Source organism: Eubalaena glacialis, chromosome 7, assembly GCF_028564815.1.
Source record: "Eubalaena glacialis isolate mEubGla1 chromosome 7, mEubGla1.1.hap2.+ XY, whole genome shotgun sequence".
NCBI classification, from domain to species: Eukaryota; Metazoa; Chordata; class Mammalia; order Artiodactyla; family Balaenidae; genus Eubalaena; species Eubalaena glacialis.
In genome coordinates this window covers 13,540,673-13,565,543 of record NC_083722.1, presented here as the reverse complement: position 1 = coordinate 13,565,543, position 24,871 = coordinate 13,540,673, and the positions used below count along the sequence as shown (strand labels likewise).

The 24,871-nt window shown below is 40.4% G+C and overlaps 1 protein-coding gene across 1 annotated transcript in view; it reads right to left on the bottom strand.

Annotated features, from left to right (window-relative positions):
- Positions 1 to 23,724, bottom strand: part of CAP2 (cyclase associated actin cytoskeleton regulatory protein 2) — a 148,380-nt gene extending 124,656 nt beyond the window's left edge. The window contains exon 1 of the mRNA XM_061194845.1: positions 23,654 to 23,724. The gene's annotated coding sequence lies outside the window, so the exon portion shown is untranslated. The remainder of the gene's footprint in view (positions 1 to 23,653) is intronic.
- Positions 23,725 to 24,871: the final 1,147 nt, after the last annotated feature.

Sequence of the window (24,871 nt, the reverse complement as noted above, 5' to 3'; positions counted from 1 at the left end):
GGTAGGCTACGACTGTCTTCCATGTTTTGCACAACCTGTTTTCCTAGAGCCATGTCGTTGCAGCTTCTCAGTTTTCTTTGTACTTAAATAATTACTCATCTCCAAGTTCTTCCCCCAGTTGTGTAAGTCTCCTTTCCAAAGGGCCAAACACATTTGGAATTCTCTTAGCTTTTTCTTCTCAGAGGCATCTCTCCTGGAGAATCACTCGAACTGCAAGACTGCTCTGAAGGCCTGCTGCACACCTGTCACCTGGGCTCTGCCTCCACCTGCCCTCCCTCCTGTGTGGGATCACCTGTTTCTTGGATTCTATATCATCCTCTTTCTTGGGGCACTTTAACCAGGAAGAGTATTATCCTCTGAAAAAAGGTACATGAAAGGTCAATTTTTTTTGAGACCTTCCAAGTCTGAAAATATCTATATTTTGACTGCTGGTTTGGCTGAGTGTGGAATTCTAGGCTGGAAATTTTCCTCAGAATTTAAAAGGCTTCACTCCATTTTCTTCTAGCTTCCTAGGCAACTGTTGAGAAGTTCAAAGCCATTCTGATTCTTCATCCTTTAGATGTAACCTGTGTTCTCCTCTCTGGAGGATCTTCTCTTTATCCCCAGTCTTGGGGATCTTCTCTTTATCCCCAGTGTTTTGAACTTTCATGGTAATATGTTTTGTTGTTGATCAAACATTTTCTTATAAGTGATTTTCAAGAGTGTAGAAAAGACTGGAGAACGGGCAACTGCATATTGTTTGTCTGTGGGTGAGTTTATAAAACAAGTTTGTTTTTTTCAAATAAAGAAGTTAGCATTCTAAATATTTAAAATTCAAACTTCTCTCACATCAACTGAATACATTTACAAAAACTTCATACACTTCAATAAGAATATAGCCAATCAGTATTTTCTCATATACTGTCTTGGAATAATAAGGTGTTCTAGAAACAATTTCCTAGGAAAAAAGGTAGCTGTCATTGTTTAAAAAAAATTTTTTTTTTTTTCTTCACTGGTCATCTTATAAAACCCATTGTTAAATTACAGATATTTAGTCCCTAACATTGTCCAATTTTATGTCCAGTGTCCAATGACTACACTTAAAGCATGAAGAGAAACAGTATTTCTATCCTTTTTCACAGCAGTTTTCAGAAAGGGAGAGTTCCCCACACTTTCAAACCTTTTTTATAAGGTCTCAATTGTTTTGCTTATATTTAACTGGGGTAGTATAGAGGGGCCCTGGCTTTGGAATTACTAGCTAGGGGACTTTGGGAAAAGAGCTTAATTTTGGTTTGCTTTGTACTACCTGTACATAGGATTGCTATAAATATGCACGTAAAAACATAAAAAATCTGGCACGTGGTCAGTGACAAACATGTTAGCTACTGTCATGAAGATATACCATCTTGCACTGCTCTTATGAGAATAGTTAGGTCTACATACCACTACATCAAGTTTTCGTGTACTTGAAACGTTAAGCAATCATCTAGAAGATCTGGCTAATGGAAATGACTAGCTGAAAACTTCAGGTCAGTACACCCTTATTATTTTTTTTTCAACATTTCACTTTCCTCTTCCATGTACTTATTCCTCCAACATTTCTAAAAGAGTTTTCTCAAGTCCGTGTGTAATGGTTACTATAAAATAAAAATTTTGCTAGGTAATTAGTAATTTTGTAGCCACAGAGTTCCCCCCTGAACATTTTTATAATGACTCTTTTGCTTTTAAATAGTCCTCTGGGAAGGACACAAGCATAATCTCTGTGGAACCATTTTTGGGAAAAAAACACGCCTTCGTCCTTCATACTTTCTCAACCAAACCATCTTATGCCCAGTGGCAAGGAGTCTGCTAAGGCCCTAACTCCTCAGTCTAACCAGTTATAAAAGCAGCTTTCATAGCTGCTTTTGAACAGTTGACACCCCATGGCACAGAGTAAATGGTGATAAGCCCAGAATAACAGCCAATTTGTATTACACACTTGGTATCTACAAGACAGACTGCCCAATTAAAATACTGCCTCGTGCCATCTTTTCTGCTAGCACATGCACACCTTGCCTCCCAAGGAGACCAGTCCTAGCTTTTCATGGGCTGAGGCTGTATCTTACTTTCCTTGTATCTCCCATTGAGTCTGCATGCTGCCGCACACATGGAGAATTCTATAAATATTTTTTGATTGACTAATTAATTGGCTACCACTCACTGCCTTTCCCTCACCTGCCCACTCACTGGCATAATCCTAGATCAGGCGGAAAGCCAGATTTTCACAGGAGAAATTTCCATTTAAAAGGAGATACTAGGGCTTCCGTGATGGCGCAGTGGTTAAGAATCCGCCTGCCAATGCAGGGGACGTGGGTTCAAGCCCTGGCCCAGGAAGATCCCACATGCCATGGAGCAACTAAGCCCGTGCGCCACAACTACTGAGCCTGCGCGCTAGAGCCCGTGCTCTGCAACAAGAGAAGCCAGGACAATGAGAAGCCCACACACCGCAACGAAGAGTAGCCCCCGCTCGCCGCAACTAGAGAGAGCCCATGCGCAGCAACGAAGACCCAACACAGCCAAAAATAAAAACAAATAAATAAATAAATTTACTTAAAAATTTAAAAATAAAAAAAAAATAAAAGGAGATACTAGATTAGTTTTTCCCACTGAAACCCTCAGTGGCTTCCTCCTGTGATTTGAAAGAGCACCCTTACTCCCCCTAATGTGAACATTTGGGCTTTCCATAGCTCCTTTTGCTTTAGGATTTCAAAATTTTAAAAACTCCACATTGTCCAAAGAGTTTCGTAAACTTCCCATGGCAAATTCATAAAACTAGTAAATGCTCCTTTGGTAACACTTTCAGGTTAATAAAAGAGCTAAGTCTTCCAGGTTGCTGGTTTCAAGTTCTCACTAGGCCAAAGGTGCAGAAATAATTGTGGTGAGTTTCTCCCCTGGTTCTGTAAGGGAAACACAGATCCAAGGGATTCCAAAAATCACAAGCCTAAGATTAAATAGAAAATAGACCTGAAGGACAGGAAATTGAAGAATGTCTCATGGTAAGGCGGGGCAGCTGGCTTATATGTGAGCTCTCTGCACAATATAATCACAATGGACGACTTTCTCTATAAGTCCACCCAGATTCAAAAATATTTGTTAAACTATCATCACACCAGACTTTCCTAGTTTGTTATTTGTCTTTATTGAGACTATATCAATTACCTTCTTTCTTTTCTCTGGAAACTACCAGTCACTGGGGGGAGTGACCCTGTGATTCACTATTACTAATTAGGGTAATATTATACAGTATAGAAGAAACAAACCATGGTATTTATTCATTCGTTCATTGACTGGCTCATTGAACATGCCTGTTTTATTCATTAAGTTAGTCCTCACTAACTGCTAAGCAAATGCTCATAATCTAGAAAATCAAAAGTGATTAAAATACATATTCTGCCCAGCTGTAGTGGGAGGGGGCTGGAAGCAGGTCCTGCTCAGTCAAGCCAGGGAGTTATTTCACTAAGAGACACATTCACATAGCCAAGGTACCCGCCTTCGTATCTTTCCCTTAGTTTCCTATAGGAATTTCTGGTGCCCGCTTCTCACAAACAGCAAAAAGAGCCACCATTTTCTTTTTACTGCAAAGAAGTTTCAAGAGTCTCTGAGCTTTGAAACAGTGTAATCAGAATAGGAGAGAGCAGAGAGTCATACAAGTAAAAGAACACTTTCAATTTTTCACAGAACTGGAGAAAATATATATGAGATCCTGATTAGCCAGTTGATTCCTATAAAGCCTCTATGTTCCACTGCGGAGAAAAAAGCACACTTCACCTTGATTTTCAAAGGCCCTCACCCCAGCTCCACCCCTCACCAGGTTCCTAAGAGCCCGTCACAGAGACAACTCACCCCTTCCCAAATGGAAGGCCCCCAATCTCTCTTCTCTGCCACAGTTCTGCCATTTTCACTTCTTCCAGGGCCCTTCTAGGCACTGCTGCACCCATTCTCCGAATCCCAACCCTCCAAGAGGTCATCCCTTGTCCCACAAATCAGAGATAACCTCCCTTGAGGTATTTACTTCCTGTCATGTCCATCAAATCAAGAGTAGAGTACAGAAGGGTAACATAAACAAACCACATATAGAAATTACCTCCTCATCCCATCTGCCCTCTCCATGCCGGTGGCATCACTCCTCAGAACCATCCCTGGTCCGTCTTGTAGTATAAATATTTCTCCTCTAAGTTAGAATCTCTGAAGATAAGAGGCTGAGACTCATAGCTTGATGTGGTGGAAAAAGCATTTTTGGCATCAGAGAATCTTAATTTGAGACCCAATCACTTAACTGACAACCCGTGTGACTCTGGGCAGATCACTTAACCTGTCTGAGTGTCAGTTTTCTCACTTCCAATACATGAACTCATTCCTTCTTCTTCATTCACTGACTTAAGACAATTGTATGCAAATATGTTTTGAGCCATGTTCTGTGCTGGCTGCTGGAGCTATACACGTGGATGAGACACAGACTCTATTCTCAAGGACCATGATTTCCTTGAGGAGCAGACAGTTTGGCTGTTGGGGACAGCCAGCCCTATAGGATACCAGGACACAGGGAACTGGGCTATTTCAGCAGAAGAGAGTCCAGTGGAATCTGAGACCACAGGGAACATCTAAGTATATCTTGAAGGCTGGTGCTGTGCCCTGACTTGGGGTGGTGAGGCTGGGTAAGGACAAAGACGTAAAATCATACTCTGAATGCTGACTGGGACCAGGACAGACCCCTGTTACATTCCCATCATGAAGTGGGAGCTCCCTTAGCTAAATGTGAGGTAAGATCCCTTTACTGAAAAGGAGCTCCATCCCTTCCCCCTTCCAACCACCTTTCTACACTCCTATGCTGTTGGGGACTCTTTCTATTCCTGTGCCCACACACTGCCCTTTTGCTCTTGCTTAGGCCATGGAGGAGGTAGAGGTCAAAGAGATGCTTCCAGGAGTTCCTCAAGGGCCACATCCTGGCACTGGAAAAAGAAGAACCATGGAGTCCCCGCTGGCCAGGCTACCACAGCCTGGGCAGGGTTTCCATGGACCTTTTGTCCCTCCATAAAGTAAAAGTATTGCTCACCTTGTATCTAGAATACATAAAGAACACTTAAAACTCAATAAGAAGAAAAGTACTCCAATTTAAAAATGGGTAAAATATTTGAATAGATATTTTTCCCAAAGAACATATGCAAATAGCCAACACTGCCTGTAAAGATGCTCAACATCAAGTCATCAAGGAAATGCAAATCAAAACCACAATGAGATGCCCACTAGGTTATCTGTTCTATCTGTAACCACCAGGTTATACATTCACTAGGTGAAGTGAAGATACCCACTAGAACGGCTGCAACCAAAAATACAGATAATAACAAGTGCTGGTAAGGATGTAAAGAAACTGGAACCTTTCTACATTGCTGGTGGGAATGTAAAATGGTGCAACTGCTGTGGAAAAAGGTTGGAAGTTTCTTAAAAAGTTAACCACATATTTACCATGCTGTCCAGCCATTCCACTTGTAGTTACCTACTCAAGAGGAATGAAAGCATATTTCCACACACACAAAGACCTGTACACAAATGTTCATGGCAGCATTGTTCACAGTAGCCACACACACACACACACACACACACACATGGAAACAACCTAAATGTCCATCAACTGATGAATGAATAAACAAAATGTGGTCTATCCATACAGTGGAATATTATTCATCAATAAAAAGGAATGAAGCACAGACACATGCTACCACATGGACGAACCTCAAGAACACTATGCTAAGTGAAAGAACCAGACCAGAAGACCATGTATTGTATGATTCCATTTATATGACTATCTAGAAAAAGCATAGAGACAGAAAGTAGATTAGTGGTTGCCTAGGGCTGGGGAGAAGCATGGAGAGTTACTGCAAATGGGCACAAAATTCCTATTTGAAGAGATGGAAATGATCTAAAATAGGATTGTGGTGGCAGTTGCATTATGTACTAATAATTATTGAATTGTGCACTTAAAATGGGCAAATTTTATGGTATGCAAAATTGTACCTTAATAAGTTATGAAAAACAAACAAAAATAAGTACTGTTCCTCTTTATAAAGATATGGTTGAAAATCGGTTAAGTCTGAGGGACTTTGCCAGTCTTATCTCCCGACAAAGTCATAGGTGGTAACTAAACTTAACCAGAGGTTGCTCTGAATGGCCGCACGCCTCGCTCCCGGAACCAGTTGTACAGGCCCAGACAGGTGACAGAATAGAGCACAGTTCTCACTGCTCCTCTCTCTTCTGTGCATCAGAATCACTGGGGAGAAATGGAGCTTCCTAAATGCAGATTCTTGGACTCCACTCCCAGCAATACTAATTCAGTGGTTCTGGGTATTCCCAGGAATACACATTTTTAAGAAGCACACTTCAGAGTACAAGGACCCATGCTTTGGGAAACAGTACAATAGAGTTGTACAGGAATGTTACAGGTGCACGTGGGAATGTGTGCGGGGGGTCAGGAAGGGTGAGTACTCACTGAGCCCTGGGAAGTAGGGAGGCTAAACGAAATCTCAAAGGATGAGGAGGTGGTGCTCAGAAGAAAGGTACGGAAGGAATTCCTGAGCCCACGCCCAGCATGTGCAAAGATATGGAGGCATTACAGCCAGAAAGTACTTATTGAGCATTCACTATGTGCCAGGAGCTACCTAAGAAAGCACAAGGAACAAGGGATTGATGAGTAGTTAGAACGAGTGGTAGATAAAGCTGGGAGGAGACTTGGGAATTCACCATGAACGTGACAGTGGATTGAAGAAGATCTGAGGTAGAGACTAGGCAAGATCTGAGAAAGGATTAAATGGATTAAATGGGGTTGAGAGGGAAAGGGAGAAGGTAGGATGTCTTAGATGTCTTGCTTCGGGATAGGGTGGTACCAATAAAAATGGAGATGGGGAGTGAAGGCAGCTAATGAAGATGGGAGCTCAGTTCTCGACATCTGAGTTTGAAATGCAGACAGTGATATGAGATGATAGCTGGCAGCTGCAAGTAGGGACCTGAAGCTCTACCTAATAATAATACCTTCCTCAGGATGCTTGGGAAGATTAAAGGAGGTGATGAAGTGAACTTTGTGAATTACAAAGTGATGCCCAGGTACCATTCTTATAATTTATCTCTGAAAGCTCCACAGCATTTATCACTGTGATCTGTACCCAGTGAGTGCTCAACCCATGAACCGTTACTGCATGTGTTACCACCTCTCCTGTCCCCCAAACACAATGATGGTAACATCTCAAACATTATACTTCTAAGACCATGCCATAGAGCAAATAAACTGCAGAAACACTATTGACTGACAGCATAAAAGGGGATATCATTTCATATAGTCAGTTGTTTCTCATAACATGACTAGAAATGTTTTACTTTATTAAACTGTCATTTCTGCATTAAGAATGCCATGTCTCTCTTGAATAATGGAGGTACTAGGTTTGCTGAAATTCCTTCTAATCTCAAAATTCTAGCATTCATTGTAGGATTTACATACAACTGAATAACAGATCCAGTAACTCTCTGAGAATCAGTTCTTAAGTGCTGGGCCCATTTTATACCTGGATATTTTCAACAAATGCAAGTGGGATCATTTGATTTCAAATAGCCCGGTGATGAACTTGGCCCAAGAGCTCTCCTTCAACACTTTTTTTTTTTTTTTTTTGCTATTTCATGTGTCTCCAGCCTCCTGGGTCTACTTCCATACTTGACTTTGATTTATTACTTGTGACAAAATCAGAGTTTTCAACTAGAGCTGTGGACCACCAAAAGACTAGAAGTTCTTTTTTGCTCTTTGGACCTGGCAGCCCAAAGTAAAGAGGAAAGAGAGAAAAAGGGCAAAGAAGAAAGGAAAGAATGGCGGGGTGTAGGGAAAACGGAGGGGAAAGGGAATAAGGAAGGAGGAGGGGCCACCGGTGACAGTCCAGAAGGAGTAAGCTCACTATCACCTATCTCTAAACTGTGTGCTAAATGCAAGAAGAAACTCCTGGCTCTGAAGAATAAACAACAGCAGGAGGATTGAGGAGGGCAATCAAAACTTGAAAAAGAAACCCATTTGGGAGTGCATTTCTGGGCTTTCTCCTCTTTTCTCTTCAGAGTTGACTTGAGGTTGGAACTGCACAGGGGATGCAAGCAACAAAACTCCAAGAGAACCCTCTTCTTTTCAGCCAGAAGACCTGGAAAGGGGGTCCCTATAAGTGGAAGAATGTGAAGGGAAGTCTGGGTTGTTTGTTTTCTTGTTTTTGTTTTTTGTTTTTTTCCATTTTTCTTTTCCAAGAGTGGCTGCAGTCACAGAACTGCATGGTAGAAGAGCAAGCAGCAGCACAGACAGCTAAAATTTCTCCAAGAAAAACCTGGTCTTATTGCCAGAGAAGCAGGGAAAAGGGACCTTTGTGATCCAAAGAGTGTAGGCAGAATCCCTGTCATTTTTTCCCTCTTACTTTTCTCTCAGTGCTTTGCTCTGAGAACGGCCCCCATCTTGGGGAAACCATACTGCAGCAGCGTGAGCAGCTAAAACCTCAAAAGAAACCCAGTCTTTCTGGCCAGAAGACCGGGAAAAAAAGGCTCACAGGGGCAGGAGAGTGTGGGAAGAATCCCAGAGAGGAGAGAGCTAAAGAAGGGGGTCCCTTGATGCTGTGCATGAACCAGTGCAAACCCCAGTCTCACCCCTGAGCTGTGCACGTGTGGGACAGATTCAAAGGCTTTGAGAACTGAACTACAATGTAAGCTCTGCTCAAGTCCCATACTATCCCCTAAATAGTGCTTCCATGGGACCCAAGGCAGCAGAGCAAAGGCTTTGAAAAATGAACTGCTGTTGGAACCACTGCCCACAGAATGCAAGACAGAACTGGGTTGATTGCCTGGTAAAACAAAAAACTGCACATTTCGAAAGGACCTGATTCTCACAGCATAATACTCAAAATGTCCACAATTCAATAAAAAATATTTAACATGCAAGAGACCAGGGAAATGTGATCACTCCTCAAAGGAAAAGACAATTAACACATGCCAACCCCAAGATGACACAGGTGTTGGAATTATCCGATAGATTTATAGGAGCTGTTTTAACTACGCTCCAGGAAATAATGGTAACCACTCTTGAAATGAATGGAAAGATAGAAGTTCTCAGCAGAGAGACAGAACCTATAAAAGAGAAACAAGTGAACGTTTTAAAACTGCAAAATACAATAAACAGTAAAAAATGCGTGGGATGGGCTCAATAGCAGAACAGAGATGACAAAGGAAAATGTCAATAAAGTTGATGTAAATATTATCCAGTCTAAAGAACAGAGAGAAAAAAGGGTGAACGAAAAAGTGAACAGAGCCTGTGGGACATTAAAAGGTTTAATACTAGTGTCACTGGAATTCCAGGAGAGGACAAAGAGACTGAGGTAGGAAACATACTCGAAGAAAAAATGGCCAAAACTTCCCAAACTTGGTGAAAACTATACATTTACAGATCCAAAGAGTGCTATCTGTCTGGTTATTATACACATAAACATGTATTAGTGAGTTGCCTCCAAGGGAAGAACAAGAAAGATGAGTAAAGATATAACTGCCTAAAAAGAAAAAAATAAAATGTGATGGGCTATCATTCTCTTTGGAGAGCTGTCACAAGTATTAAGAACTTTAGTTTTTTTCTTTTTTTAATATATTTATTTCTTTATTTATTTTTGGCTGCATTGGGTCTTCATTGCTGCATGCGGGCTTTCTCTAGTGGTGGCGAGCAGGGGCTACTCTTCCTTGCAGTGCGTGGGCTTACTGCAGTGACTTCTCTTGTTGTGGAGCATGGGATCTAGGTGTGCGGGCTTCAGTAGTTGTGGCACACAGGCTCAGTAGTTGTGGCTCGCGGGCTCTAGAGCATAGACTCAGTAGTTGTAGCACACGGGCTTAGCTGCTCTGCAGCACGTGGGATTTTCCTGGACCAGGGCTCGAACCCGTGTCCCCTGCATTGGCAGGCGGATTCTTAACCACTCTGCCACTAGGGAAGCCCCGAATTTTAGTTCTTAAATGTCTTCTCTAAATCTAGTAGAACCAAGAGTCACTGTATCAATCAATGAATTGGTTCATTTATCAACACTAAACTTGCAGAAATGGTTTATCATATCAGACTCTTATTTTTGGTCAGAAAATAGAGGCAGGATGAGCCTCAAAGGGATTTTCAAATTCTTATTTGTATATAACCTAAAAGAAATTTGTAAATCCCTCTTGCACATTTTTAGGTTGACATGTAAAAACTTTCACCAAAATGTTTATTGTGAAGAATGTAATTTCCAGTACTCTGTAAATATTGACATGTAAAAGTAAAACTATTTTATCACTTGCTGAAATACATCCATTGAAATTCATCATCATTCATTTTAAAAGAATGCATAAACAGGCTGCTCTCTGACGGTCAAAAATTTTTGCATGATTATATTTCTCCTTTAATTTACATTTCCATTCTTTTTGCCCTATAAGAGTTTATCCTAGTTTTACATATTTTATGCTTTAATGTCTTTTATTCATTACCCTATCATACTTTTCTGCATCAAAAGCATAATATATTTATTTATTTAAATTCAATGGTAAAAAGAGTGCTCTTCTGATTGTTACCACTGTAACTCTTATTAGAATGAACTTATCAAAATAACACAAATATTACAAATGTTGACAAATATTTAGTAAATGTAGATAAAAAGCATTTTTTATTGGAAACCTCTCTCTTTTGAGCTCTCTTATTTTTCAGTTATCTCATGCATATGTGGATGAGTATACTTATTGCTAGAATGAGTCAAGCTTGAACATCGATTCTCAATTTTTGTTTTTATCAATGTAAATGCTGGAACTGTTCACATAATGAGACGCAAATGGATGAAATTTTGTAATAGAAATGTCATTCAACTTTTTGAACTCCTTGAGTTATATTCTAAACATCACATGGTGATGAAATATCAAAATCATTTAAATCATCAGTGTAAGAAAAAATTGGGGAATACTGAAATTTAGTGAGTATGCTAACTACTCATCCATCTGAGTTATTTCAGCCTTTTGTTGTCCATGACTAGGCTGTTTTACAACTCTGTAGAGATAAAAGTTAACTTGTAGGGACTTCCCTGGTGGTCCAGTGGTTGGGAATCTGCCTTCCAATGCAGGGGATGTGGGTTCGATCCCTGGTGAGGGAACTAAGATCCCATACGCTGTGGGGCAACTAAGCCTGCGTGCCACAACTACTGAGCCTTCATGCCACAACTCGTGAGCCCATGTGCCACAACTACAGAGCCCATGTGCCCTGGAGCCCGTGTGCCACAGCTAGAGAGAAGCCGGCATGCCACAATGAAAGATCCTGCATGCCGCAACTAAGACCTGACACAGCCAAAAAAAAATAATTAATTAATTTTTAAAAAGTTAACTTGTAGGAGGGAGGGGCAAGATGGTGGAAGAGTAAGACGCGGAGATCACCTTCCTCCCCACAGATACATGAGAAATACATCTACACGTGGAACTGCTCCTACAGAACACCCACTGAACGCTGACAGAAGACATCAGACCTCCCAAAAGCCGTGTGGATGAAAGGCTCTTGGTGCTCCAGCCAGGCATCAGGGCTGTGCCTCTGAGGTGGGAGAGCCAACTTCAGGACACTGGTCCACAAGAGACCTCCCAGCTCCACGTAATACCAAACGGTGAAAATCTCTCAGAGATCTCCATCTCAACATCAAGACCCAGCTTCACTCAACGACCAGCAAGTTACAGTGCTGGACACCCTATGCCAAACAACTAGCAAGACAGGAACACAGCCCCATCCATTAACAGAGAGGCTGCCTAAAATCATAATAAGGCCACAGACACCCCAAAACACACCACCAGATGTGGACGAGCCCACCAGAAAGACAACATCCAGCCTCATCCACCAGAACACAGGCACTAGTTCCCTCCACCAGGAAGCCTACACAACCCACTGAACCAGCCTTAGCCACTGGGGACAGATACCAAAAACAACGGGAACTACGAACCTGCAGCCTGTGAAAAGGAGACCCCAAACACAGTAAGACAAGCAAAATGAGAAGACAGAAAAACACACAGCAGATGAAGGAGCAGGGTCAAAACACACCAGACCTAACAAATGAAGAGGAAATAGGTAGTCTACCTGAAAAAGAATTCAGAATAATGATAGTAAGGATGATCCAAAATCTGGGAAATAGAATAGACAAAATGCAAGAAACATTTCACAAGGACGTAGAAGAACTAAAGAGGAACCAAGCAACGATGAAAAGCACAATAAATGAAATTAAAAATACTCTAGATGGGATCAGTAGCAGAATAACTGAGGCAGAAGAACGGATAAGTGACCTGGAAGATAAAATGGTGGAAATAACTACTGCAGAGCAGAATAAAGAAAAAAGAATGAAAAGAACTAAGGACAGTCTCAGAGACCTCTGGGACAACATTAAACGCACCAACATTCGAATTATAGGGGTCCCAGAAGAAGAAGAGAAAAAGAAAGGGACTGAGAAAATATTTGAAGAGATTATAGTTGAAAACTTCCCTAATATGGGAAAGGAAATAGTTAATCAAGTCCTGGAAGCACAGAGAGTCCCATACAGGATAAATCCAAGGAGAAACACGCCAAGACACATGTTAATCAAACTATCAAAAATTAAATATAAAGAAAACATATTAAAAGCAGCAAGGGAAAAACAACAAATAACACACAAGGGAATCCCCATAAGGTTAACAGCTGATCTTTCAGCAGAAACTCTGCAAGCCAGAAGGGAGTGGCAGGATATACTTAAAGTGATGAAGGAGAAAAACCTACAACCAAGATTACTCTACCCAGCAAGGATCTCATTCAGATTTGATGGAGAAATTAAAACCTTTACAGACAAGCAAAAGCTGAGAGAGTTCAGCACCAGCAAACCAGCTTTACAACAAATGCTAAAGGAACATCTCTAGGCAAGAAACACAAGAGAAGGAAAACACCTACAATAACAAACCCAAAACATTTAAGAAAATGGGAATGGGAACATACATATTGATAATTACCTTAAATGTAAATGGATTAAATGCTCCCACCAAAAGACACAGACTGGCTGAATGGATACAAAAACAAGACCCATATATAGGCTGTCTACAAGAGACCCACTTCAGACCTAGAGACACATACAGACTGAAAGTGAGGGGATGGAAAGAGATATTCCATGCAAATGGAAATCAAAAGAAAGCTGGAGTAGCAATTCTCATATCAGACAAAATAGACTTTAAAATAAAGACTATTACAAGAGACAAAGAAGGACACTATATAATGAACAAGGGATCGATCCAAGAGGAAGGTATAACAATTGTAAATATTTATGCACCCAACATACGAGCACCTCAATACATAAGGCAAATACTAACAGCCATAAAAGGGGAAATCAACAGTAACACAATCATAGTAGGGGACTTTAACACCCCACTTTCACCAATGGACAGATCATCCAAAATGAAAATAAATAAGGAAACAAAAGCTTTAAATGATACATTAAACAAGATGGACTTAATTGATATTTATAGGACATTCCACCCAAAAACAACAGAATACACATTTTTCTCAAGTGCTCATGGAACATTCTCCAGGATAGATCATATCTTGGGTCACAAATCAAGCCTTGGTAAATTTAAAAAAATTGAAATCGTATCAAGTATCTTTTCCGACCACAACGCTATGAGACTAGATATCAATTACAGGAAAAGATCTGTAAAAAATACAAACACATGGAGGCTACACAATACACTACTTAATAACGAAGTGATCACTGAAGAAATCAAAGGGGAAATCAAAAAATACCTAGAAACAAATGACAATGGAGACACGACGATCCAAAACCTATGGGATGCAGCAAAAGCAGTTCTAAGAGGGAAGTTTATAGCAATACAAGCCTACCTCAAGAAACAGGAAACATCTCGAATAAACAACCTAACCTTGCACCTAAAGCAATTAGAGAAAGAAGAACAAAAAATCCCAAAGCTAGCAGAAGGAAAGAAATCATAAAGATCAGATCAGAAATAAATGAAAAAGAAATGAAGGAAACAATAGCAAAAATCAATGAAACTAAAAGCTGGTTCTTTGAGAAGATAAACAAAATTGATAAACCATTAGCCAGACTCATCAAGAGAAAAAGGGAGAAGACTCAAATTAATAGAATTAGAAATGAAAAAGGAGAAGTAACCACTGACACTGCAGAAATACAAATGATCATGAGAGATTACTACAAGCAACTCTATGCCAATAAAATGGACAACCTGGAAGAAATGGACAGATTCTTAGAAATGTACAACCTGCCAAGACTGAACCAGGAAGAAATAGAAAATATGAACAGACCAATCACAAGCACTGAAATTGAAACTGTGATTAAAAATCTTCCAACAAACAAAAGCCCAGGACCAGATGGCTTCACAGGCGAATTCTATCAAACATTTAGAGAAGAGCTAACACCTATCCTTCTCAAACTCTTCCAAAATATTGCAGAGGGAGGAACATTCCCCAACTCATTCTACGAGGCCACCATCACCCTGATACCAAAACCAGACAAAGATGTCACAAAGAAAGAAAACTACAGGCCAATATCACTGATGAACATAGATGCAAAAATCATCAACAAAATACTAGCAAACAGAATCCAACAGCACATTAAAAGGATTATACACCATGATCAAGTGGGGTTTATTCCAGGAATGCAAGGATTCTTCAATATACGCAAATCAATCAACGTGATACATCATATTAACAAATTGAAGGAGAAAAACCATATGATCATCTCAATAGATGCAGAGAAAGCTTTCGACAAAATTCAACACCCATTTATGATAAAAGTCCTGCAGAAAGTAGGCATAGAGGGAACTTTCCTCAACATAATAAAGGCCATATATGACAAACCCACAGTGAACATTGTCCTCAATGGTGAAAAACTGAAACCATTTCCACTAAGATCAGGAACAAGACAAGGTTGCCCACTCTCACCACTATTATTCAACATAGTTTTGGAAGTGTTAGCCACAGCAATCAGAGAAGAAAAAGAAATAAAAGGAATCCAAATCGGAAAAGAAGAAGTAAAGCTGTCACTGTTTGCAGATGACATGATACTATACATAGAGAATCCTAAAGATGCTACCAGAAAACTACTAGAGCTAATCAATGAATTTGGTAAAGTAGCAGGATACAAAATTAATGCACAGAAATCTCTTGCATTCCTGTATACTAATGATGAAAAATCTGAAAGTGAAATTAAGAAAACACTCCCATTTACCATTGCAACAAAAAGAATAAAATATCTAGGAATAAACCTACCTAAGGAGACAAAAGTATGCAGAAAATTATAGGACACTGATGAAAGAAATTAAAGATGATACAAATAGATGGAGAGATATACCATGTTCTTGGATTGGAAGAATCAACATTGTGAAAATGACTCTACTACCCAAAGCAATCTACAGATTCAATGCAATCCCTATCAAACTACCACTGGCATTTTTCACAGAACTAGAACAAAAAATTCCACAATTTGTATGGAAACACAAAAGACCCCGAATAGCCAAAGCAATCTTGAGAACGAAAAATGGAGCTGGAGGAATCAGGCTCCCTGACTTCAGACTATATTACAAAGCTACAGTAATCAAGACAGTTTGGTACTGGCACAAAAACAGAAATATAGATCAATGGAACAGGATAGAAAGCCCAGAGATAAGCCCACGCACATATGGTCACCTTATCTTTGATAAAGGAGGCAAGCATATACAGTGGAGAAAAGACAGCCTCTTCAATAAGTGGTGCTGGGAAAATTGGACAGGTACATGTAAAAGTATGAAATTAGAACACTCCCTAACACCATACACAAAAATAAACTCAAAATGGATTAAAGACCTAAGTGTAAGGCCAGACACTATCAAACTCTTAGAGGAAAACAAAGGCAGAACACTCTATGACATAAATCACAGCAAGATCCTTTTTGACCCAGGTCCTAGAGAAATGGAAATAAAACCACAAATAAACAAATGGGACCTAATGAAACTTAAAAGCTTTTGCACAGCAAAGGAAACCATAAACAAGACCAAAAGACAACCCTCAGAATGGGAGAAAATATTTGCAAATGAAGCAACTGACAAAGGATTAATCTCCAAGATTTACAAGCAGCTCATGCAGCTCAATAACAAAAAAACAAACAACCCAATCCAAAAATGGGCAGAAGACCTAAATAGACATTTCTCCAAAGAAGATATACAGATTGCCAACAGACACATGAAAGAATGCTCAACATCGTTAATCATTAGAGAAATGCAAATCAAAACTACAATGAGGTATCATCTCACACCGGTCAGAATGGCCATCATCAAAAAATCTAGAAACAATAAATGCTGGAGAGGGTGTGGAGAAAAGGGAACCCTCTTGCACTGTTGGTGGGAATGTAAATTGATACAGCCACTATGGAGAACAGTATGGAGGTTCCTTAAAAAACTAAAAATAGAACTACCATACGACCCAGCAATCCCACTACTGGGCATATACCCTGAGAAAACCATAATTCAGAAAGAGTCATGTACCAAAATATTCATTGCAGCTCTGTTTACAATAGCCAGGACATGGAAGCAACCTAGGTGTCCATCATCGGATGAATGGATAAAGAAGATGTGGCACATATATACAATGGAATATTACTCAGCCATAAAAAGAAATGAAATGGAGGTGTTTGTAATGAGGTGGATGGAGTTAGAGTCTGTCATACAGAGTGAAGTAAGTCAGAAAGAGAAAAAGAAATACAGTATGCTAACACATATATATGGAATCTAAGGAAAAAAAAAAAAAGGTCATGAAGAACCTAGTGGCAAGATGGGAATAAAGACACAGACCTACTAGAGAATGGACTTGAGGATATGGGGGGGGTGAGATGTGACAGGGTGAGAGAGTGTCATGGACATATATACACTACCAAATGTAAAACAGATAGCTAGTGGGAAGCAGCCGCATAGCACAGGGAGATCAGCTCGGTGCTTTGTGACCACCTAGAGGGGTGGGATAGGGAGGGTGGGAGGGAGGGAGATGCAAGAGGGAAGAGATATGGGAACATATGTATATGTATAACTGATTCACTTTGTTACAAAGCAGAAGCTAACACACCATTGTAAAGCAATTATACTTCAATAAAGATGTCTAAAAAAAAAAAAAAGTTAACTTGTAGAAAACTGATAGTAAAGCAAGTAATAACTGTCTATAGGCATGCAAATAAAATTTATCCTGTGGAACTTCACTGGACTTCCCTCTCCCACTGTGGAAGAAGCTTGTTTACATCTATTAAGCAAATTTATTTTAGCATTCCCATCAATGGTCTCCTTTCAACTGATTGTAAGACCTTTCTGGCTCTCTCATTTTTTAAGATTTTTTTTAAATGTTAATTTTTTTATATGTATGAGAATCATGATTTCATTGTCTTTTAAAATTTACCCTTTAACATCAGTTTACAATTTGATTAGATTGAACTTTCAGTTGGTTATTTTTGTTTGTTTGTTTTGTTTTGTTTTAACGAAGATTTAGAAAACACATCTGTAAAAGAAAAGGAGGCGTGAAAGGGAACCTGCGTCTCCGTTACAAACCCACTCTCTAGAAGATCAGTCTTAAGTAAAAAGCACTTATGAAAGATGAAGATTTGTAAATTTATTTTCTTCAAACACTCATGTGCATGGACTTTAGGGAAGTCTTTGCATATAGTAAATGCACCCAGTTTGACGACTCTCAGCCTAAAGTAAGAAGCATAAAAATGAGCCTCACCCCTAATTCTGTATACGTAGAGACTCATTTGCATTAACAAACTTCTTTTTTAAAGTTTCAGTTACTGAAGAACTTTATTTAGATAATCATCCACCTTCCATTCATAAGAGACACTGAGAAGGAGGAGTCCTAATGAAGAGAGAGGCCACTGGAAGCAGGGTGGAAGGAGAGGGAACAGAGGGTTGTCAGCGGGAATTCTGAACAGTCAGAGGGCACCATGAGAGTACTAAGAAACAAATAAGAAACGAAAACAGAGGGGGGATCAATACTCAAACTTTAAAAATTTTGCCTAAATATTTGTGAACCTGCACTGTACCCCCGAAAATCTCTCGCCACTGCTTCTCTCATGCTAGAATATGACGCCAGGGGAAAGACTTCTGCACTGAGTCTACCTAATGCCAAGCAACTAATTAAATGGACATTTCCATCAACCTACCCACTATGCCAGATACCTGAGCTTTCTGGCCCTGGAGAGAGGTGAGCAGACGCATCCAGCCTCTCCGGGACCGTCCTCCGCTTCAGTACCCCCATCGAGACCACCACACTTCTGTTCTCAGTCTCCCACTCTCCTGCTCTTTAATACCCTTCTTACAAAACAAGAATTATTTCAGATTAGACTTTTATACTGCAGAATGGCCTTTCAATTTTGAGAAGCTGGGAGCCATCAGGAACCTCAAAGGTTACCTAATTCATCCATTCATCACATAGGTGTAAAATTTTTAAAATTAGGGACTATTACACCTTCTCCTTTTGGCTAAGTGGTCAATGAGAAGCGAGGATTATTAGATGTCTAATTAAGTATAGACAGGGCAGATGAAGGTCACATCCGTAATAACCGAAAGTTCTTCTTCTTGTTTTAGACAGCTTCCTATGTCCCTTCCTATATAGGGCTGTATAATGAAAGGGAAATAATATAAATTATTACATAATTTCTCAGTAAAAGAAAATACGTTTTCCATAAGTGGGAAAAGGGTGTACTTTAGAAAAACAAAACAAGATGGAATTCCCCTGGATATAAAAGCTCATGCAAAAGAACAAATACTGCATGATTTCACTTATATGAGGCACCTAGAATAGGCAAATTCATAAAGACAGATAGTAGAATGGAGGTTGCCAGGGGCTGGAGGAAGTGGGGAGTGGGGAGTTATCATTAACGGGAACAGAGTTTCAGTTTGGGATGATGAAAAACTTCTGGAGATGAATGGTGCTGATGGTTGTACAACTTTGTGAATGTACCTAATACCACTGAATTAATTGTATATGTGAAAATGGTTAAAATGGTAACTTTTTATGTTATGTATATTTTACCACAGTAAAAAAAAAACTTTAAAACTCTTTTACAACAGCCTGTTCTGACCTTAGGGTGCTTGCCCCCTTCCAGGTACAAGTAGAAATCTCCTGAATGAACAGCAAAAGCTCATAGCCTGAATCAGGGCAGACCTAGAAAGAGCCCAAGACTAAAACACCACATTTCCAATTGGCTTATTTTTACCAGGATAACCAAACTAAATCATGTTAGAAACACTAGACCAGGGACTTCCCTGGTGGTCCAGTGGTAAAGAATCCACCTTAAAATGCACGGAACGCGGGTTTGATCCCTGGTCAGGGAACTAAGATCCCACATGCCATGGGGCAACTAAGCCTGTGTGCCACAACGACTGAGCTCGTGTGCCTCAACTAGAGAGCCCGCGTGCCGCAAACTACAGAGCCCACACGCTCTGGAACCCGCGCACCAAAACTACAGAGCCCAGGCACCCTGGAGCCCGCGCCACAACTAGAGAAGAGAAAACCCGCATGCCACAACTAGAGAAAAGCCCACATGCTGCAACGAAAGATCCTGCATGCCTCAGTGAAGATCCCGCGTGCCCGCAACTAAGACCCAAAGCAGCCAAAAATAAATAAAATAATAAATAAATCTTTTTTTTTAAAAAAAGAAAAGAAACACTAGATCACCCAGTACTATACACATACAAAGAAAAATGTTAGTGAAATTTAGTAACCACTTATGTACCTTGCTTAAGGTAATATCCCTTGGATTTAATAAAGGTGTCCTCTGTCCTATCCTAAATCAGGTGACATAAGAGGATGAAGATGCCTGTAAGTGACTGGGTTAAGTGAACCTGCTGTGAAATTTAGTTGTAAAATTTTAGAATAGTATTTTTCCACACCTCTGAGGACATGAGAAAATAGATAGTACAACTAGAATTTAAATGGGATGAGAAGTCAGGATATCAGTTCTAATCAATTGGTGGTTTGGGGGGAATGAATAAGCTGGGGATATACCATTAATGTATAAGTCAGAAGGAGAATCAACTTTTTTTTTGGTCATTAAAATACATGGCATATTCACATTCACACACAAGAACTTGCACATGTTTCAAGACACATGGAAAAAAAAGTCTCCAAAGCAGCAAAACATGGGAACCAACCCTAATGCTCAACAGTAAGAGAATGGATAAATAAATTGTGGAATATTTGCCAAAAAATAATATATAGTTACATACAACAATATGGATAATTCTTTAAAACTTAATTTTGAGTTTTTTAAAAGTGAGGTTATATATACCCTTTTTATAAATCAAAAAAACAAGCAAAGGTAAACAAAATTATGTAGGAATACTTACATATGTCATAAAACTATTTTACAATAAAATCGGGTAATGGTTAACACAAAATCCAGGGTTGGGAGGGGCACAAGGAATGGCATAGGAGAAGGGCATAAAGAAAGATACAACAGTATAGGTAACAATCTAGTTCTTTTTTTCTAGCCTTCTGTTTATTTTCTTTAGCAGCTTTATTGAGATACAACTCACGTATGATACAATTCACCCATTTGAAGTGTACAATATGATGTCCAAAACCATCACCAGTTAATTTTAGTACATTTTATCAGCTCAAAAAGAAACCCTATACCCTTTAACTATCATCCCCCCCTCACATCAACCCCCATCCCTAAGAAACCACTAATCTACTTTGTTTCTATTCATTGCCCTGGTCTGAATATTTTCATATGAACAGAAAATCATACAGTGTGTGGTCTTTCGTGACTAACTTCTTTTACTTAGAATAATGTTTTCAAGGTGCATACTTGTTGTAGCATGTATCAGTATTTCATTCTTTTTATGGCCAAATAATATCCCATTGTATGGATATACCATATTATATTTATCCATTCATCAGTTGATGGATATTTGGGTTGTTTCTACCTTTTGGTTGTTATGAATGTTGTCGGTATAAACATATGTGTATAGTTTTTGTGTGGACATATGCTTTCATTTCTCTTGGATATATATACTTAGAGTGAAACTGCTGTATCATATGGTAACTCTGTTTAACTTTTGAGGAACTGCCAAATTGTTTTCCAAAGCAGCTGCACCAGATGATATTCCCACCAGCAACGTATAAGGGTTCCAATTCCTTCACATCGTCACCAACACTTATTAACTGACTTTTTGATTCTAGCCATCCTAGTGGGTGTGAAGTGGTATCTCACTGTAGTTTTGATTTGCATTTCTCTGATGAATAATGATATTGAATGTCTTTTCATATGCTTTTTGGCCATTTGTATATCTTCTTGGGAGAAATGGCCATTCAGATATCTTGACCATTTTTATATTGGGTTATTTATCTTTTTATTGTTGAGTTGTAAGAACTCTTCATATATTTTGGATACAAGTTCCTTACCAGATATAGGATTTTTAAATATTTTCTCCCATTCTGTGGGTTACCTTTTCACAATTATCTAGTTCTTACGCCCTAGTTTTTAAAGCTGTGACAGGGTTACAGGTGGTCATTGAATATAATGTTTAGAGCTTACATAAACTTAGCAAATTATTCTTATGTATATTACATAATTAATGAATTAAAAATAAAACCTCATGCATAAAGATGTCTGTTAGGAAATATTTAACACCAAACAAAATGCTGTAATGCCCAAAATAAGTTAATGCTACTCTTGAAGGCATTAACTTAATTCCTGGGTATGACTTAGGCACCTGGAGAATCTGGCCCATTAATCCTTTCAAAAGGTTCCTCTCCAAACTCTACCACATGGTGGGGGGGGGGTAACAAACTACTAACAACAGGACAAACCTGCCCCCTCTCCCCTCCTGTTTTTGTGTCTCCCCCTCCTCTCCCAAGCTGAAAATGAATTTTACATTTTTTAATGCCTGAAAAAAAAGAAGACTACTTCATTACTGGTGAAAATTATACGAACTTCAAATTTCAGTGTCCATGAATAAAGTGAAATATAGCCACACCATTCCTCTAGGTATTGTCTATGGCTGCTTTTAAGCTACAACAGCACAGATGAGAAGTTACTAAAGAGACCACATAGCCAAGAAAACCTACAAGTCTACTATCCAGCCTTTTACTCAAAAAGTTTGCCAAACCTTACACTATATCAACATGTTAAATTACTTCTCACTTCTACAATGAGTAGCAAAAAAACTATTTCCTACTAGCCAAGACCACCTTGACAGTCACCCTCTTGATTTCTCAGTCAATTTTTTCTCTTTAATAAATATTTATACAGTACTTCGATTCTAATTTTATTAAGGATTTTTACATTTGGGGATCATAGAGTAGTCTTTCCTTGTAAAATAATGTGGTATCTTCAAAAAGTCATGATCCAGCCACACTCAAACTATTGGGTTAATCATTTTAACAAACTTTTATTGCCTGCTCATTACATGCTGTGAGTCAAATACTTCTTGGTGCAGTAAAAACTACCCAAAACCCCATCCTTGCCCTCAAGAGGCTTACAGTCTAATTAGACTCTAGTAACTATAAGAACAATTTCCCCAAAGATCACTCCACAGTTGAATCTTACATTAAGTGGTCTTAGATATTTTACCAAGAATTCTAAGCTATGTTCCTTAAATAAAAAAGAAGTCTTATATAAGCAGTAAAGAAATAGTACTCTGCAAACAATTCTGGTAAACTTTGGTGGTTTAAATCCCATAACTTCTGCATTCCCATGACCATATAATCAAAGCTTCTTGATCTTTTTTGCTCTGTTCATCTCCGCTTTGGCTGTTTGGACCTAATCCTAGTTCAATATACTTAATGTAGTCACCCATATTCACTCATTTTAGAGAACGCAACAATTCAAATATCGCTGAAACTTCCAAGCCTATCTGTGATGCCGGATACCACTCTGAGGGCAATGAAGGCAAGGCCGTTTGCATATGTGATTATTAGTCCCCAAAGTGATGACAACGAGGTTACTTCCACAAACAACCCTCTACCCAAAGGAGACAGAGACCCAGCTGTGAGGTGACCTCTTCGGAGCTGTCACTCAATGCCTCAGTGGCCTTCGCATTTTTTTAAAGTGACTCATGGCCTCAAGTCAGGTTCTGCAGAGAAGCCAGGTCCGTTCCTTTCCAGCACTTCCTGGCTAGGGTCAAATTCAGTCCAATGACAGCCCTCCCCCCAACGACCCGGCACCCCTCTGAGGCTCAGAGCCAAACTGGCGAGAAGCCCCAAAGTTAGACCAGCCTGGAGCGTGGCCGCAAGGCCTTGGCCATCCTTCCAGCCCCAAGCCCGCTCCGCGCCCGCACCGCCTTCCGGGCAGGCCAGCGAGCGCCGGGGCAGGCGGCGGGGGCAGGGAGCGCCGCTGCGCTGACCCAGATGGGGCGCCCGCCCGCGCCCGCACGCCCGCGCCCGGGTCTCCGGCACCCAGGCCCCGCGTTCGCCCGCGTCCCCGGCATCCTGGCACCTCAAGCACCAGCCCGGTCTTTATTCCTCGCGCGCCGCCCGCCCCGGCCCCTCTGCACCCCACCCATTGAGCGCAACTTCCGAGCGCGGCCGCGGAGCGCCCCCCGCACCTGCCCGCCGGCCCCTCCCGGCCCGGCTGCTCTGGATTACCTGCTTGGGGGTCCTGCGGTCTGGTGCTGGGCGATGCCGATCCGTTGCTCGGCCCCTCGCGCCCTCCTCCCGCCTGCCCTCCTCCCCTCCTCCTCCCCCCTGAGTAGGAGTCGGTGTCAGTCACGCCGCTCCTGGGGAGAGTGGCCGGCGGCTTCCGGGAGCTCCAAATACAGACAAGTCGAGGGGGAGAGGGAGGGAGAGGGAGGAAGGGAGGAGAGCCAAGCTCCGCGGGTGGGGAGTGGAAATAAAGGGGAGCGGAGAGGAGAGGGGGATGGAGGAAAGGAGGGGCAGATGGGCCGTGGGAGAAAAGAGAAGGAGATGAGGAAGGCAGAGGGCGGCAGGCTCTGAAAGAAATGAATTCGCTGCATCAGGCAGCACTGCAAAGAAGTCTGGAAAGATCCGGGAGGCTCCTGGCTGAAGGAGCCACAGACTGGATCTTCAAACACTTGTGCAGAGAAATGATGGGTCCTTAAGAAGCAAGAGCCGGGCCTGTGTGTTCCCCAACCCCCGTATAGGGATAAAGGTCCTGGCTGGAGAGGGAGGTGGGCAAGCAACACTTTAGCTAGACATCAAGTTGAGATGCACTCATATTTTGTAACGACATTTTTAAAATGTATTTTTAAATGCATTTTACATACATCTTTTTAAAAAATTGCCTGATTGTTTAAAAATAAATGTACCCTAAACCAATTAATTTACTTTTATTGTGCGTATTTGTGGCCATTCCTATTTATATGTTGATTGTAATTACAAAATTGGAGATTTTTACTTTTTTGTTAACACAGTTAGAAGGAAAACATTGATTTTCAATTTTCATTAGTTTATTTCCATCTGAAAAAGTAGACTTGAAGCTCTTCATTGAATGAATGCTAGGAAAATAATTACAGAGAAGAGAGAAGGGGGGGGTGTAATCAATACTTCTTAAAGCAATATTTCCAAACAAACACTAGGATGAGTATCTAAAAAGCCAATATTCTCTGTCAGTGTTTAAATTGCATGTAATTTGGTTCTGTGCATTACAAGGCTTATTCTGACCCCATAGGTCACAATTTAAATGAAGGTTTTTCCTATCACACATTGCTCTTGTCCAACAGTGGTGATGAGGAGTGCCTCTTTGCTCCCCTTTGTCTGGAAAAAAGGGAAACAAAATGACATTGCTTATGTCACTGATAACATTGCTAAATGAATGCATACACTGCAAATATCCAGGGCCAGTGC